Raw genomic sequence first — 15,201 nt, 5'->3', positions numbered from 1 at the left:
CCATCAAAGCCTAGGGGTGCCCTCGGTAGGCCTAAGGCAGAGCTCCCTTTGGGAGCCACTGGGGTGGTTTTGCTGATGGAAAAAGAGCCTCAGGGCCACAGAAGGAATGAGTAGAAGAGCCAAGACTTGAACTCAGATCTCCTGCCTCCCGCCTCTAGGCTTGTTTTCCTATTCCAAGTGTTTAAAAACAAAAGCATGCACCCCAAAAGAAAGGTGTAAACCTAATTTCTTGTTTAAACATGAATTTTTCAAAATAACACATGTGGAGGCCAGGTACCATGGCTCATGTCCGTAATTTCCAGCACTTTGGAGAGCTGAGGTGGGAGGATCCCTGGAGGTCGGGAATTCAAGACCAGCCTGGGCAACATAGTAAGATGCCATCTCTACAGAAAATTAAAAAATTATCTGGGCATCGTGATGTGTGCCTGTAGTCCCAGCTATTTGGGACGCTGAGGTGGGAGGATCACTTGAGCCCAGGAGTTTGAGGCTGCAGTGAGCTATGACTGTGCCACTGCACTTCAGCCTGGGTGACAAAGCAAGATCCTGTCTCAAAAAAAAAAAAAAAAAAAAAAATTCCAGTCATGAGATTTCAGGATCCCACTTCTATAGAGCATCACTGTGTTTAGCAGGAGGTCCACTGGGACCCTTGGCTCTTTTCCTTGGGGGTTATCTCTGGTGACTCCTCTCCCTGCACCTCACTGCACAGCCCTTGTGTAGCAGGCTTTCCACAGAGCAGCTGCCGCCAAGACAGCTTTTCCCCGGTGTCTTTGCAGCCTCTTTACTCCAGGGCTATGGTCTGGCTGCAGGGGTCGGTCTGCAGGTGTGGTAAGATGCTCCAGAGCATTCCCCAGGTGGGGAGGGGCCAGAGGCACCTGGGAGGGAGCACTGAAGTGCGAGTCATGCATTAGATGTCTCTGGGTTTTTCCTGCCTAGCTCTTTCTGGAAATAGTAGCTGGTTATTCTTCTTCAGGAAGACACCCCTCCCTGATTTCATTCCATGGAGTTTGGGTGGACTGGAGCACCAGCTACCCTTGGGCCAGTCCCTCCGCTTATTGGGCCTCCATTTCTCTACTTGTAGATTGTATGTTTCCTGGGGCTGCAGTAACAGACACCAACTGAGAGGTATAAGCAAGTTCTGGAGACTAGGAGTCTGAAATCTAGGTGTTGGTGGGGCCATGCTCCCTCTGATGTTTTAGGGAAGAATCTGTTCCACGCCTCTCACCCGGCCTCTGGCAGCTTCCAGCAATCCTTGGGGTTCCTTGCTGTGTAGCTGCTTCACTCCCGTCTCTGCCTCTGTCTTCACATGGCCTTCTCTCTTCTGTGTGCTTCTGTGCCCGAATCTCCCTCTGATTTTAATTTTTTAGAGACAAGGGTCTGGCTATGTTGCCAAGGATAGTCTTGAACTCCTGGCTCAAGCGATCCCCCCGAGTAGCTGGGATTACAGGCATGAGCTACCATGCCCAGCAAATTCCACGCCCAGCAAATTCCTCCCTTATAAAAACACCAGTCACTGGATTAGACCCACTCCAAGCCAGTATGACCTCATTTGAACTTGGTTACATCTCCAAAGACCCTATTTCCAAATAAGGTCACATTACATATACTAAGGGTTAGGGCTTGAACATATATTTACAGGGAACACAATTCAACCCACAACAGAAGTGAAAGGCTGTCCTAGGCACATGCCCACCTGACGTCCCCGGATTTTGTGAAATAAGTGATGTTTCAGGGACTGAACCAAATGGTAGTTGATCCAACTTCATCTGCAGTGTCCAAGCTCTCACTCTTTCCCAGAGGCCCCACAGCACCCTGTCTGGGCCACTCTTAAAGCACAGATCCCTTTCTACTTCCTTTCCCCTATTAGAGGGCGGGATGGGTCTGTTTCACTCCTTATCCATTGGCCCCTGGACCCACATCCGGGAGTGGCAGAGCAAGCACCAGGCCTTGAATCCACCTCCCAGTCTTTTCAGTCCTACCTTCCAATACGGCCCGACTCACCCTGTCCCCCCCCCCCCGTTCCCCCCCCCCCCGGCCCCCACTGCCCCTCAACTCTAACATCGCCCTCACCATTTCCTTCCTGCCTTGCCTCCTCCAATCCACTCTCCATACAGCTGTCAGAGAGCCCTTTCAAAACGATAAATGGATCATCTCACTCCCTGGCTCAAAGCTTTCGGGGGATTCCCCTCATTCTTAGCATAAAGTCCAAGCTTCCCTGCTCAACCTCCACACCTGCCCTCATCTGGCCCAGACCACCTCTCCCACCTGTGTCTGCCCTTTTTTTGTTGTTGTTTTTTGTTTGTTTGTTTGTTTGTTTGTTTGTTTTGAGACAGAGTCCTGTTCTGTCACCCAGGCTGGAGTGTAGTGGTGCAATCACAGCTCACTGCAGCCTTAACCTTCCTGGCTCAAGTGTTCCTCCCACCTCAGCCTCCCAAGGAGCTAGGACCACAGATGTGCACCACCATGCTTGGCTAATTTGTTAATTAAAAATTTGTGTGTGTGTGTACGGAGATAAGGTCTCGCCATGTTGCCCAGGTTGGTCTTGAACTCCTGGCCTCAAGCGATCCTCTGGCCTCCACCCCGCAAAGTGCTGGGATTACGAGTGTGAGCCACCACACCCAGCCTGTGTTTGCCCTCCTGATCCTCGGAAACACTGACCACTTTTGTGGGGTGGCTTGCTCCTGTTGCTCCACATGCTGGCTGCACTGAGAAGGCTTTCCCTGGCCCTTCACCATCTTTTTTTTTTTTTTTTTTTGAGACAGGGTCTCACTCTGCTGCCCAGGCTGGGGTGCAGTGGCATGATCTCAGCTCGCTGCAACCCCCACCTCCCAGGTTCAAGTGATTCTCCTGCCTCAGCCTCCCGAGTAGCTGGGATTACAGGTGTGCAACACCACACCTGGCTAATTTTTGTAATTTTAGTAGAGATGGGGTTTCACCATATTGGCCAGGCTGGTCTCGAACTCCTGACCTCAAGTGATCCACCTGCCTCAGCCTCCCAAGGTGCTGGGATGACAGGCGTGAGCCACTGCGTCTGGCCATATCTCCATTTTTTTTTTTTTTTTGAGATGGAGTCTCGCTCTGTTGCCCAGGCTGGAGTGCAGTGGCACAATCTCGGCTCATGGCAAGCTCCGCCTCCTGGGTTCATGCCATTCTCCTGCCTCATCCTCCCGAGTAGCTGGGACTACAGGCACCTGCCACTTTACACCCAGCTAATTTTTTGTATTTTTAGTAGAGACGGGGTTTCATCCTGTTAGCCAGGATGGTCTCGATCTTCTGACCTTGTGATCCACTCATCTCGGCCTCCCAAGGTGCTGGGATGACAGGTGTGAGCCACCATGCCTGGCCCGTATCTCCATTTTTAACAAGAGGGAGTCCCGTTCCTGCTGCTTAGGGCAGGCCACAGTGTCCAGCTAGAATTGATGGCCACGTTGTTTTTCACTGTATGTATTTTTGTGGTGGTTTTTCTTATTGTGGGCTGATACCATTTCTTTCATTGATGGTGGTGACAGAAATGTTCCATATTAAATGGAAAGCAGGGCCAAGTGATGATGGATATGGCAGAAAATGTGAAGGAGGCCTGAGGGAAAGAAGGTAGATTCTGAATTCTGATCCGGCCCCTGATCCGGAATGGATGCTGAGGCTCAGAGAGGGAAGGGATGGGTCTGGAGTCACACACAGTGCCGGGGTGATGCCAGTTTTCAAGCTCGCAGCCCAGTGCTCCTTCCTCTGACCTTTCAGCTGTACTGGGCTTCGATGCATAATGAATGGAATTCTGAGCTGCCGCTTTACTCCCAGAAACCCCTGCCATCAAGTCCCTCTCCCCAACTCGGGGTCTCTTGGCCCATTTAAAAACCCAGGCTGCTGGTGACTGTGTAGAGTACATCCTTTTTAACGATACTTAGACAAGCAAGTCTGGTGCCTAGAAATCATGTTTCTGCTTTGCAAACTGCCACCGACTGCCTTTCCCACCTTCTGCTTAGCAAATCTTCACAGGCTGTGTTTTGAATACTCTTCCTCCTTTTGCTATGATCAAAGGAATTGCTTGTTCCCCTGAGAGGTGACAAAAGATGTCAGAGAAACAAATGAGAGAATGTGGTTGCAGCCCCCTTTCTTTCCCCTGGAGGAAGGAGAATCGCAAGGCATCTTGGGCTGGGTGGCTTTTAGCATTGAGTAGGGTGGGGGTGCAGAGATAAGGGAGGAGGCTGCAGGCAAGGGCAGAGGAGGGGATCCCAGGCAGGCTGATAATTTGGCACCAGTAGTTGACATCAGTTGGGTGGGCCACTCAGCCTGTATTTCCGCTTCTCCTGGGCAGAGCTTCCTAATTTTGCTTTAGGGTATCCACCCTTCAGGAGGCCTTGACTCCCAGCGCTGGGGCTGTGTGTGTGACTCAGACCTGGCCATGTGATGGGCTTCAAGCTGGGCATGTGACCTAATCAGAACCAAACAGGCGCAATCTTGGGCTTTCTGAGATTGACTGCTCAGAGACAGAGAAGACACCCCTTCCTGCTGGGCTTGGGGTAGGGCTGTGAGCCTGGAGCTGCAGGAAGCTTGGCCAAGTGGAACTTCGGAAATGGAGCCAAAAGACGGGGTGGGAAATGGATAGATGCTGAGTCCTGTCCTGATGATCTCAAACTCCTAGATCAAGCCGCATCTGACTATGTGAACTGTCTTTTTTTTTTTTTTTTTTTTTTGTAGACAGGGTCTCTATCTGCCACCCAGGCTGGAGTGCAGTGGCACCATCTCAGCTCACTGCAACCTCTGCCTCCCGGGCTCAGATGATCCTCCTACTTCAGCCCCAAGTAGCTGGTAGCTGGGAGCATAGGCGTGTGCCACCACACCTGGTTTTTTTTTGTTTTTTTTTTTGAGACGGAGTCTCACTGTTGTTACCCGGGCTGGAGTGCAATGGCGCGATCTCAGCTCACTGTAACCTCTCCCTCCCGGGTTCCAGCAATTCTCCTGCCTCAGCCTCCTGAGTAGCTACCACGCCTGGCTAATTTTTGTATTTTTTGTAGAGACAGCATTTCACCATGTTGTCCAGGCTGGTCTCAAACTCCTGAGTTCAGGCAATCTGTTTGTCTCGGCCTCCCAAAGTGCTGGGATTACAGATATGAGCCACCGTGCCAGGCCTGAACTGCCTTTTTTGCTGAATCTGTCATTTCTTTTCATTTGTGACAAAAGACAGTCATTTCTGATGATCTCTTATCACTTGAAAATGTATCTTCAGGCACCTTGCCCCCTGCAACAACCCCTAAGGACTTGGAAAATAGTTTTTTTCTACCTCTAGCCACATTTCTAGGCACAATTTCAGCCCCTTCCAGGCTCATCACAGGCCAACACTGGAAAAGTCTCTATTAGAGGCCACAAGTCCAGACTGGGAAACTGAGGCCCTGTGTTGGTCCATTTTGTGTCACTATAAAGGAATGCCTGAGGCTGGGTAATTCATAAAGAAAAATGATTTATTTGGCTCAGGGTTCTGCAGGCTGTTCAGGAAGCGTAGTCCTGGCTTCTGCTTCTAGTGAGGGCCTTAGGAAGCTTTCATTTGTGGCAGAAGGTGAAGGGGAACGGGCATCCCATGGTGAGAGACGGGGCAAGACAGAGACAGTGAGAGACACGCCAGGCTCTTCTAAACAACCAGCTCTCCTGTGAACCTACAGAAAACCCATTCATTACCATGGGAAGGCACCAAGCCATTCATCAGGGATCTGCCTCCAGGACTCAAACGCCTCCCAGCAGGTCCCACCGCCAACACTGGGGATCACATTTCAACACGAGATTTGGACAGGACACACATCCAAACCTTATCAGGCCCATTCAGATGGGATACTACAGAAAGAATTCCCGTCGTGGGCCACGCCTTTGCAGTGATCTCAGCCTGGGTGTCTTCCTACCCAGTAGACAGCCTGAAAAATAAAACGATCAAAAGCCCTTGTAACCCTGTGAATCCTGCAACCAATGTCCTTCTCCTTGAACCTGACAGTCCCACTGTACAGGTTTGGGAACTGAGCCAGCAGGGACAAGGAACTTCTGGCATGCCTACTCTCACCTCCTTATCCCGACACACACTCAGTGCTTCCTCCTTCACTTTTCAGCCAGGAGAGAGGGAGACTGACAACATTGATTATGCTTCCAGATCCAGCTATGCCTGAAGGCCCTAGAGCTAGCTCTTGGATCTTTCCAGAGCCAGTCAATCCTCTTTTAGTCATAAACCACGTTGAATTTGGATTCCGTTACTTGCAACCAAAAGAGTCCTGATTGTGTAGCTGCCTTCAAGTCTCCGTGATGCTGTGTGTCTGGGACAAAGACAGCAGTCCTGGAAGTCAGGAAGGCCTGACACAGGGAGATCGGGCATGCCCTGGACCCCCTAGTTATCCCAGTGGGTTACAGGGCCTGGGAGCAGTTGGGGGTGGGGGAAGGCTGGTAGCACGGGGGTGCAGTGAGGACCAGAATGAGCAGGGTAGGGCACCAATGCCAGGGCAAGATGCCTCTGGGAGAGGGGCTTGTTTTCCAAGAACTGGAGACAAAGAAGCCTCAGACCAATGATTCTCCAAGTATGGTCCTCAGACCAGCAGCATCAGCAGCATCTGGGAATTTGTTGGAGATGCACATTCTCAGGCCCTGCCTCAGACCCACTGAATTAGCAGCTCTGAGTGTGGGGCCAGCAAGGTGGGTTTTAACAAGGCCTCTGGTTGCCTCCAATATTGACTGTTGCTTGAGCGCCACTGCCTCAGACATTAAATGAATTAAATATGCTCAGAGAAGAAAGCAAATTATTTAGTATTGAGAACAGATGTGAGGGGCCCAGAGTATACTGTTCACAAGTGTCTAGGGGGCCCTTCACAGCTACAGAGGCTGGGACAAGGACCCCTGTACTTCTCCCCACAGGCCTGTATCAAGCAAGGTGGCAAAGCAAGGAAGGGCCACCACCTCCAAGTCCCTCCAGGCCCATTCTCCCGGGCCTCCTCCTGAGGACTGTCCTCCACCAAGGAGACCCTGTACAATAGCCTGCCTTGCCCGGCACACAGAGAGGAGGGGATGGCCCAGGGGGTGTGAGTGCCAGGCAGGGGTTGACCAGATGACCCTGAGCCTGTCAAACTAGGATCACACCAGCCAGATCCCTGAATCCAGCCGTCCCTCCCTCTCTAACTCCAGTTCAGAAACTCTGCCTTGTAGTCAGAATGGGCTGGGATCTGTGGCAGGAACGTAAGTCTGCATATAGACAATAACCTTAACTCCCCGTGGCTTCACCCATCACAGGGTACTTCTCATGCTCACAAAGTCCAGAGCAATGCAGGCGACCCTCCAGGATAATTTCTTTTCTTTTCTTTTCTTTTTGAGACAGGGTGTCGCTCTGTTGCCAGCCTGAGTGCAGTGGTGCAATCACGGCTCACTGAAGCCTCGACCTCCTGGACTCAAGTGATCCTCCCGCCTCAGCCTCCCAAATAGTTGGGACTGATGCCTAGCTGATTTCTGTACCAAGACCCTTTTCCTCCATGCAACAACTCAGCAAAACAGGTTGCTCCTATCTTGCAGCTGTGCCATGTCAACACAAGCCTTTAGGGGCAGAGAGAACTAAAGAGACACAAACTGGTTCTTAAATACTTTCACCCAGGCACTTCCACTCCCAGCCATAGGCCAGAATGAGCCTCATGATCCCGTGCAGGCAGGAGGGAGCTGGAGCACATGGGGCGTGTGTGGAGAGCCAGTGATCAATAGAAATCTCTGTCACCTGCCTGCTGGACGCCACCAGCTGCAGTCCACTCTGCCACCTCCCATGGGATCACTACCTCCCAGAACACCTGCTGAGGACTGACCTGACGTAGACCTGGCACTGTGCTCAGCACCAGCTCTCCCATAATGACCAGGACAGACATGGTCCCATCCCATTCCTTAAGGGGCTCATATCAGAGAAGGGAGGGGATTGAACAGACCCTCCTCAAAGTTTCCTGGCCCCCATTTCTGTGTCCCTTTTTTGTGGGCATCACCATCCTTCCTGACTCACAGACTAAGCTTAATCAGCTCTCAACCCTGGAATGAGCCTCAGTTTTCTCATCTGTACAACGGGGATAATAAGAGACTTAACAGAGGTCATCTGATGATCATAAGAAAACGAGTCTCCAATTGGTGCAGCCTAAGTAGTCACCAGGCAGTGGGGCCAGGATTCAAACTCCATCATCTGATTCCATTGCTCCATTCTCTGCTGTGGCCCTTCCTCGTCCTCCTTAGCTGGGTGGGCCCTGCAGAGTTTGCCTCAAACATTGAAGCTTTTGCTAAGAAGGAGGGGATCTGAGAGTCCAACTTCCCGGCCACAGCCAAGGTGAGCCGGGCCTGGCCTTGAGCCAATTTGGTTCCCTGAAGACTGCCTGAACTAGCCCAGCCTGATCCCCAAGGCGTCCCTGGAACTGGCCCTGGCTCAGGTCATTCCAGGAGGGCCACAGCAGCTGTCCTGCAACCCAGGGCCCAGACAGGGCCAGCTCCAAGCCCCTCACTCCCACCACACTTTCTCCACGTGTACATGCAGTCAAAAACCTTACCATGGGACTGGTAAGGCCACCACTGCCACCATTAGAAACCTGATCCCGAGCTGCTGATTAAAACCAGGAGGGGGTTTTAATCAGTTGAGGCCATATGCTATTTAAGGGAAGATGAAAGCACGAGTGATAAGCATCATCTCAGAAAGGCTGTCATTAAAGGAAGAGCAAAACAGCAAGAGGCAGCTTTTATCATTATAGCAGCCCCTCGCAAAGCTCTCGTGAGGGGCTTCGGGGAACATCTGGGCTCGGTCTATTATGCAGTACTTAACAATGTCATTGTGTTTGACAACGGCTCCTGAGCCCACGCCATGCTAAACTTCTAAATATACAATTAATGTCTATTAATTATAGTTTTCAAATCAGCAAAATGAGCCTTCATTAACTTAATCGCCTCTTCTATTTGATCAGGAAATTGTACTCTCGGTGTTCATAATCCCCGCATCTGAAACCCCCCTTTGACAGGCGGCATGTGATGCTTGGCTGACTGTTTAAGGGAAGGCCTGCCTGTCCTCCCCGCATCTAGGCACCCCCCTACTCCACCCTGGGCCATGAGATGGGAAGCCACCGTGGGCCTCCGAAGTATTCCAAAGGGTTTGTGAGCAGGCATGAGGTTCGGGAGAGAGCGATGGAAGTGAAGCGGCAGCTGCCATCATGGTACCTGGTCAAGCTGGAGCCCAGCTCAGATGAAACTGGATCTGAACCAGTATGTGTTGGGGGGATGAAGTGGAGAGGAAACTGGCCACTGCCTCCTGCATCTCCAGGCAGCCCTCCTTCTCACTGTCAGCAACCTTGGGGATCACCTCGCTGCTCACAACAGCCGGAGGCTTACGGTGTAATTAACCCCACTGCAGTCATGGGCAAACTGAGACTCACAGAGGGAAACGGTTTCCTCGGGACTGCAGAGCTCATTGTCAGTCAAGCTGAGCCTTCAACTCAGCTCATCTAATGCCCGAGATAGGGCCTCACCCTGAGTTTGCATATATAATGGAGGTCACTGTTGTTCAGTGGACTTTCATCCTTTTCTCTTCCCTTAGCATGGAGAGGGCTCCCCTACCCCATGGCTTTTGGGCTTGGTCATGTGACTTGCTTTGGCCAATGGGATGGGAGTGAATGCCATGAGTTCAACCACGTAACTTACTTTAACCAGTGGGAGAGGAATGAACGCCATGAGCTGGGCGGTGTAGCTTGCTTTGGCCAGTGGGATGGAAGTGGATGCGATAAACTTGGCCATGTAACTTAGTTTGGCCAATAGGATGGGAGTAGATAGGATGAGCTTGGCCATGTGACTTGCTTTTGGCCAATGGGATGGAAGTTAATATGATGAGCCTGGGCCATGTGACTTGCTTTGACCAATGGGATGGGAGCAGATGTAATGGGCTTGATGAGGTGACTTCCTTTGGCCAATGGAACAGGAGTGGGTATGATGTCCACCATGGCCCCTTCTTCTTGAGTGATCAGGAGATATGCAGAGAAGAGGGGTGAGGAGGGGGAGAGAGAGAGAGACAGCCAGCAAGCCAGAGAGTCTTTGGACCTAATTGGGTCAAATGCCTTAGACAACTTACACGACTTCCCAGCTTTACCGTCCTCGGCAATAAAATGGACGTGATAGAAAGCCTGCTTCCTAAGGTTGCTGTGAGGATGAAGTGGGCAGTGCTTTGCCTGGAAGGCTGGAAAGTGGCTTTGCCTGGTGGGATTCTGGCACCATGGCATCTCAGAGGGCCCAGAGCAAGGAAGTGGCTGTACCCCAACCCCAGCTCCATGGGTCGGCAAGCCCTGGACTGTTCAAACCCTATAGAGCCTTCCATAAATGCAGATCGTCTTTACAGTTCTCTCCCCTTGGCTCCAACTTTGTTTCCACTACCTTATTTATTTTTTATTTATTTATTTATTTTTTTTTTTTGAGACAGAGTCTCGCTCTGTCGCCCAGGCTGGAGTGTAGTGGCCAGATCTCAGCTCACTGCAAGCTCCGCCTCCCGGGTTTACACCATTCTCCTGCCTCAGCCTCCCGAGTAGCTGGAACTATAGGCGCCCGCCACCTCGCCCGCCTAGTTTTTTGTATTTTTTAGTAGAGACGGTGTTTCACCGTGTTAGCCAGGATGGTCTCGATCTCCTGACCTCGTGATCTGCCCGTCTCGGCCTCCCAAAGTGCTGGGATTACAGGCTTGAGCCCGCCCGGCCTCCACTGCCTTATTTTAAGCCCACCACCTCATCTCATTTATGCCTTAAAGAAGTTTATGGCTAAGTGGGGACAGCAGACAGGCGGCTGTGATATGAGGCCTATGCAGGAGGCCCAGGAGGGGCATCTACCCAAGGCTTGGGGGTCAGGGAGGGCTTCCTGGAGGAGCGGGGTCTTGAAGAAGGAAGGGGGCAGATGTACTAGAGACCCACGGCCACCTGTCATTTCAGCTGCATCTACTGAGGACAGTCTCGCAAGCACAGACTCACCTCATCCCAGCAGAACCGTACCTGGCCTTCGTGCCCATTCCCTGGGCCTTCTGCAGTCCTGCAGGAAGTGAAGGGGCATCAACACCCCCAGAGACACCTCCAAGACACAGGCTGGGGCCAGTGGACACATGCTCCAGCCTTTCACCCTGCAGCCAGACACCCCAGGGTCACTCTGTCCTCATCCTAGCGGGCTGCTGTCTCTAATGGTGACCTCAGCAAGGCACCTTCATGTTACTTTGTCACCTGCCATCTGGCCTTCCTGCCTCATCACTCCCCTCCTGAGCATCGCCCTACCAAAAACCCACCCCCAAGTCTCTGTCTTAGGCCAGGCCTTGGGGAACCCAGACTTGGACGAGGAGCAGTTAGGTGAGAGGTGAGGACAAGCACTGCAGGGAGAAGGAGCAGTATACTCTGGGCTGGAAGGGAAAGGAAAATCCTCCATTGTTTAAGGGTTGTCAGGGAGCACAGGGCAGTGGGGCAGAGGGGAAAGGCAGGAAGTCATGGAGGAGACAGGAGACAGGGAGCTAGTGGCTCCTGAGGGCCTGGTCTGCTGGGCTGGGAGCTGAACCCTTGTCCTGAGGGCAATGAGATGGGTTTGCAGTAGAAAGTGGCATGGTCAGATTGGCGTTTCTGTTTTTGTTTTTTGTTTTGTTTTGAGACGGAGTTTTGCTCTTGTTGCCCAGGCCAGAGTGCAACGGCATGATCTCGGCTCACTGCAACCTCCGCCTCCCAGGTTCAAGCAACTCTCCTGCCTCAGCCTCCTGAGTAGCTAGGATTACAGGCACCCGCCACCATGCCCGGCTAATTTTTTGTATTTTTGGTAGAGTCGGGGTTTCACCACGTTGGCCAAGCTTGTTTCAAACTCCTGACCTCAGGTGATGCACCTGCCTTGGCCTTTCAAAGTGCTGGGATTATAGGCGTGAGCCACCGCACCAGGTTGTTTTTGTTTCTTTTTAAACAGAATCTTTCCCTGTCTCCCAGGCTGGAGTGCAGTGGTGTGATCTCTGCTCACTGCAACCTCCACCTCCTGATTCAAGGGATTCTCCTGCCTCAGCCTCCTGAGTAGCTGGGATTACAGGGATGTGCAACCACGCCTGGTGACTTTTTGTATTTCAGTAGAGACAGGATTTTGCCATGTTGCCCAGGCTGGTCTTGAACTCCTGACTCTAGTGATCCGCCCACCTCGGCCTCCCAAAGTGCTGGGATTACAGGCATAAGCCACTGCACCTGGCCCAGATTGGCATTTTTAAAAGTGCTTTTTGTCTGCAGTGTGGGGACTGATGGGAGACAGCATGGCCAGTGGAGGAACTGTCCCCAGGCTGGGGAGAGCCAACAGGAGTCTCTGCTAGGGTATGGAGGCGGTGGGTAGAGTGGAAAAGGCCTCAGTAACTGGAGTGATGAGGGAAAGAGGAGTCAAGGATGACACCCAAGCTTCTGGTCTGGGTTACCTGGATTGTCCTGCCATCTGCTGAGCTAGGAGCAGGTTTTGGGGTAAGATGATGAGTTTCTTTTGAGGCATGTAGTTGGGACTCATTGACAGCAAACTAGAGACAGTCATGGCAGTGGACGAGATCCCAAGAAGTGAGCCCATAGAGAAGGCCAGGCAGCCAGCACTGAGATCTGAGCAATGCCACTACTTTAAAAACTTTTTATTTTGAAATAATTATAGACTCTCAGAAAGTTGCAGACAAAGCCCAGTCAGGTCCCATGTACCAGTTTCATGGCCACCATCTCGAAAGGAGGATTAGACAAATCTGACTGCTAAAAGTGGCCCAGGGATTCTGGAGAAAACCCAACAGGTTTGATATCAGGAAAGCAATTTCACTTACAATGCAGGTTTGACTGCAAGTGAGAGTGGTTGAAACAAGTGAGAAGTTGATTGCTTCCTCATATAATAGTCTAAATATAGGTGTCCAAGCCTGGAATAGAGGTCCTGGTCCTCTAAGTTCTCAGGAACACAGGCTTCTTTCAGCCACTCCACATCTCTAGGGTGTTGTCCTCATGGTCCAAAATGGTGGCTGGAATTCCAGCCATCACATCTGCTTTCCAGGCAGCAAAATGGAAGAAGGGACATAGAAGAACAGAGATGACAATAGGTATAAACAACCTCTCTTTTTAAAGGAGATTCCCAGGAGCTGCTACATGACACTTACTGTTGACTAGAGTTTAGTAGCAAAATTTATTTGCGAAGGAGTCTGAGAACTGTAGTCTTTATTCTTGGACTCAAAATCAGAGGCTCTATTACAAGGAAGAAATAGTGTATCCAGGGGAACAACTAGCTTCCTATGCACAGAATCCAAGGGCAGAGGGTGTTCTGAAAGGGAAGGTGTGTCAGTGTCACAAAAACAATCAAGAAGTCAAGAAAGGTAGCAATGAAATGCTCAGTGGATTTAGGGACAAGAAAGTCCAGTGGCAACTTGGTGAGGATAATGGCAATTATCCATCTGACAGAACCCATGATTCTGAATGCCTAATGTTTTCCAGAGTCAGCTTTTGTCCAGTGGATAGGGCAGAAAGATAGAGGTGTTGGAGTTGAGGGTATTGGAGTGCAAATCCAGGCCACAGGTGACAGTACAGCAGCAGGAAGTGGCAGTGAAGGAATGAAAGGGACTCCAGGAAGAACCAAGAGGGACTGACTGTGAGAAGGAAAGGAATGAGGACAGAAGGAGACGGTAGAGTGTGTGGCTTCCATGGTGTGGCATTTCTGGGTTCACAGTGGGGTCCAGGAGTGAGTGGCTACAGAAGAGAGAAAAAGGAGGCCTTTCTGGTGGTGGGGGCCATAACGTTGAGAGATTGGGGTTCAGACACCTGCAGAAATCACCCAGGATGCTGGCAGGGTGTCACATAGAGGTGAATGCTAAGCCTCTGTGGAGTTTTCCCAGTTACCTCAACACTACTCCCAACTCTGCTGCCAAAAGAGCCTGTTTAATGTTCTTGTGGTTGACACCTGCCCCAAACCCTCAATGGTTCCCCCACGGATTCTCAGGAAATGTCCAAACCCCTCACCTTTTCCTTTGCAGTCCTTCTATGATCACCTGGGATGGGTTAGGATGCTTTCAACTCTAAGCAACAGAAACCCCAAGTAACAGACACTGCCTGTGCCTGGCCTGGCTTGTATCCCCTGTAGGAATCATTTGTGTTTGCTGGTCCAATTTCCAGCTGCCAGTACCTGCGATTCCACTGAAGCCTATGCCTGTGCACGGAAATAACCCTTGACCAATGACTGACAAGGATGGGTGGATAAATACCTCAGCTCCCTCCCTGTGCTGGTGGGATATCTGAGGTATGTTCCACGTGGGCTCCTGGAGTGGAACTTCCCTTCCTTTCCTGCCTCACTTTCCCACTCTCCTCCCTGTCTTTCCCAGGACCACCTCAAAATCAACAACTTGCTCCTGAGTCTTCATCTCAGGACCTCCTCCTGAGAAAAACCAAACAACTAAAGTGCAGATGCTGGATGGCTGCCAGGTTGTTTATAAGTGCTTGCTCAACATCATTCCCGAGGACCCAGGACTCTCTGTCTGTGTTCTGTGATCCTCAGGCTGTAGCAAGATGACCACCACCATGACATCTTACAAGTTCCTCAACAGACTTCCCTTCAGATCTCATTGGCCAGAATAAGGTCACACATGATCTTTCCTGAATTAATCACTGGCAAAGATGAGGGCTTTGCCATGTCTGGCTTAGACGAATCACCTATGGGCAGAAAGGATGATGGGGTCAACTACAGGGACCACACCACCATCCCATCACCTCTTCTAGTATGACTCTACCACTGTAGGTATGTAATATAGTGAAAAGAAAGAGCTCTGTGTTCTCACTATTTCACATTCATTCATTCATTCAATAAGCACATATTGAATGTTGACTGTGTCCCTGGCTAGTTCCTGGGGCTGGGGATGTGGGAGACAAGTAAAGCACAGAGGGCTGAATGTGGTGGGGTCTGGGTGGCAGAGGCATGACCCTGGGGATATCCTGACCCAGCTGTTTTGCCATCTGAAATGTCCCACCCCACTGTCTTCCCCTCAGGATCATACCTGCCCCCTAGAGCTCCTCTCCTCCAGGAGGCCTTTTCTGATTTCCCCAAACCAGGAGGCCTTTTCTGATTTCCATCCTGCCTCGGAGCCCCCTTGGGTGTTCCAGGGTGTTCTTCTGGGCTGGCACTGTCTTGGCTGGCTCTGAAGTGTCCTTGCTTGCCCATTACGAGTGACAGTGTTCTTCTTGTTTTCCC

The sequence above is a fragment of the Piliocolobus tephrosceles genome, chromosome 17, assembly GCF_002776525.5.
Source record: "Piliocolobus tephrosceles isolate RC106 chromosome 17, ASM277652v3, whole genome shotgun sequence".
In the NCBI taxonomy this organism is placed as follows: Eukaryota; Metazoa; Chordata; class Mammalia; order Primates; family Cercopithecidae; genus Piliocolobus; species Piliocolobus tephrosceles.
Note: the sequence above shows the minus strand (reverse complement) of the source record.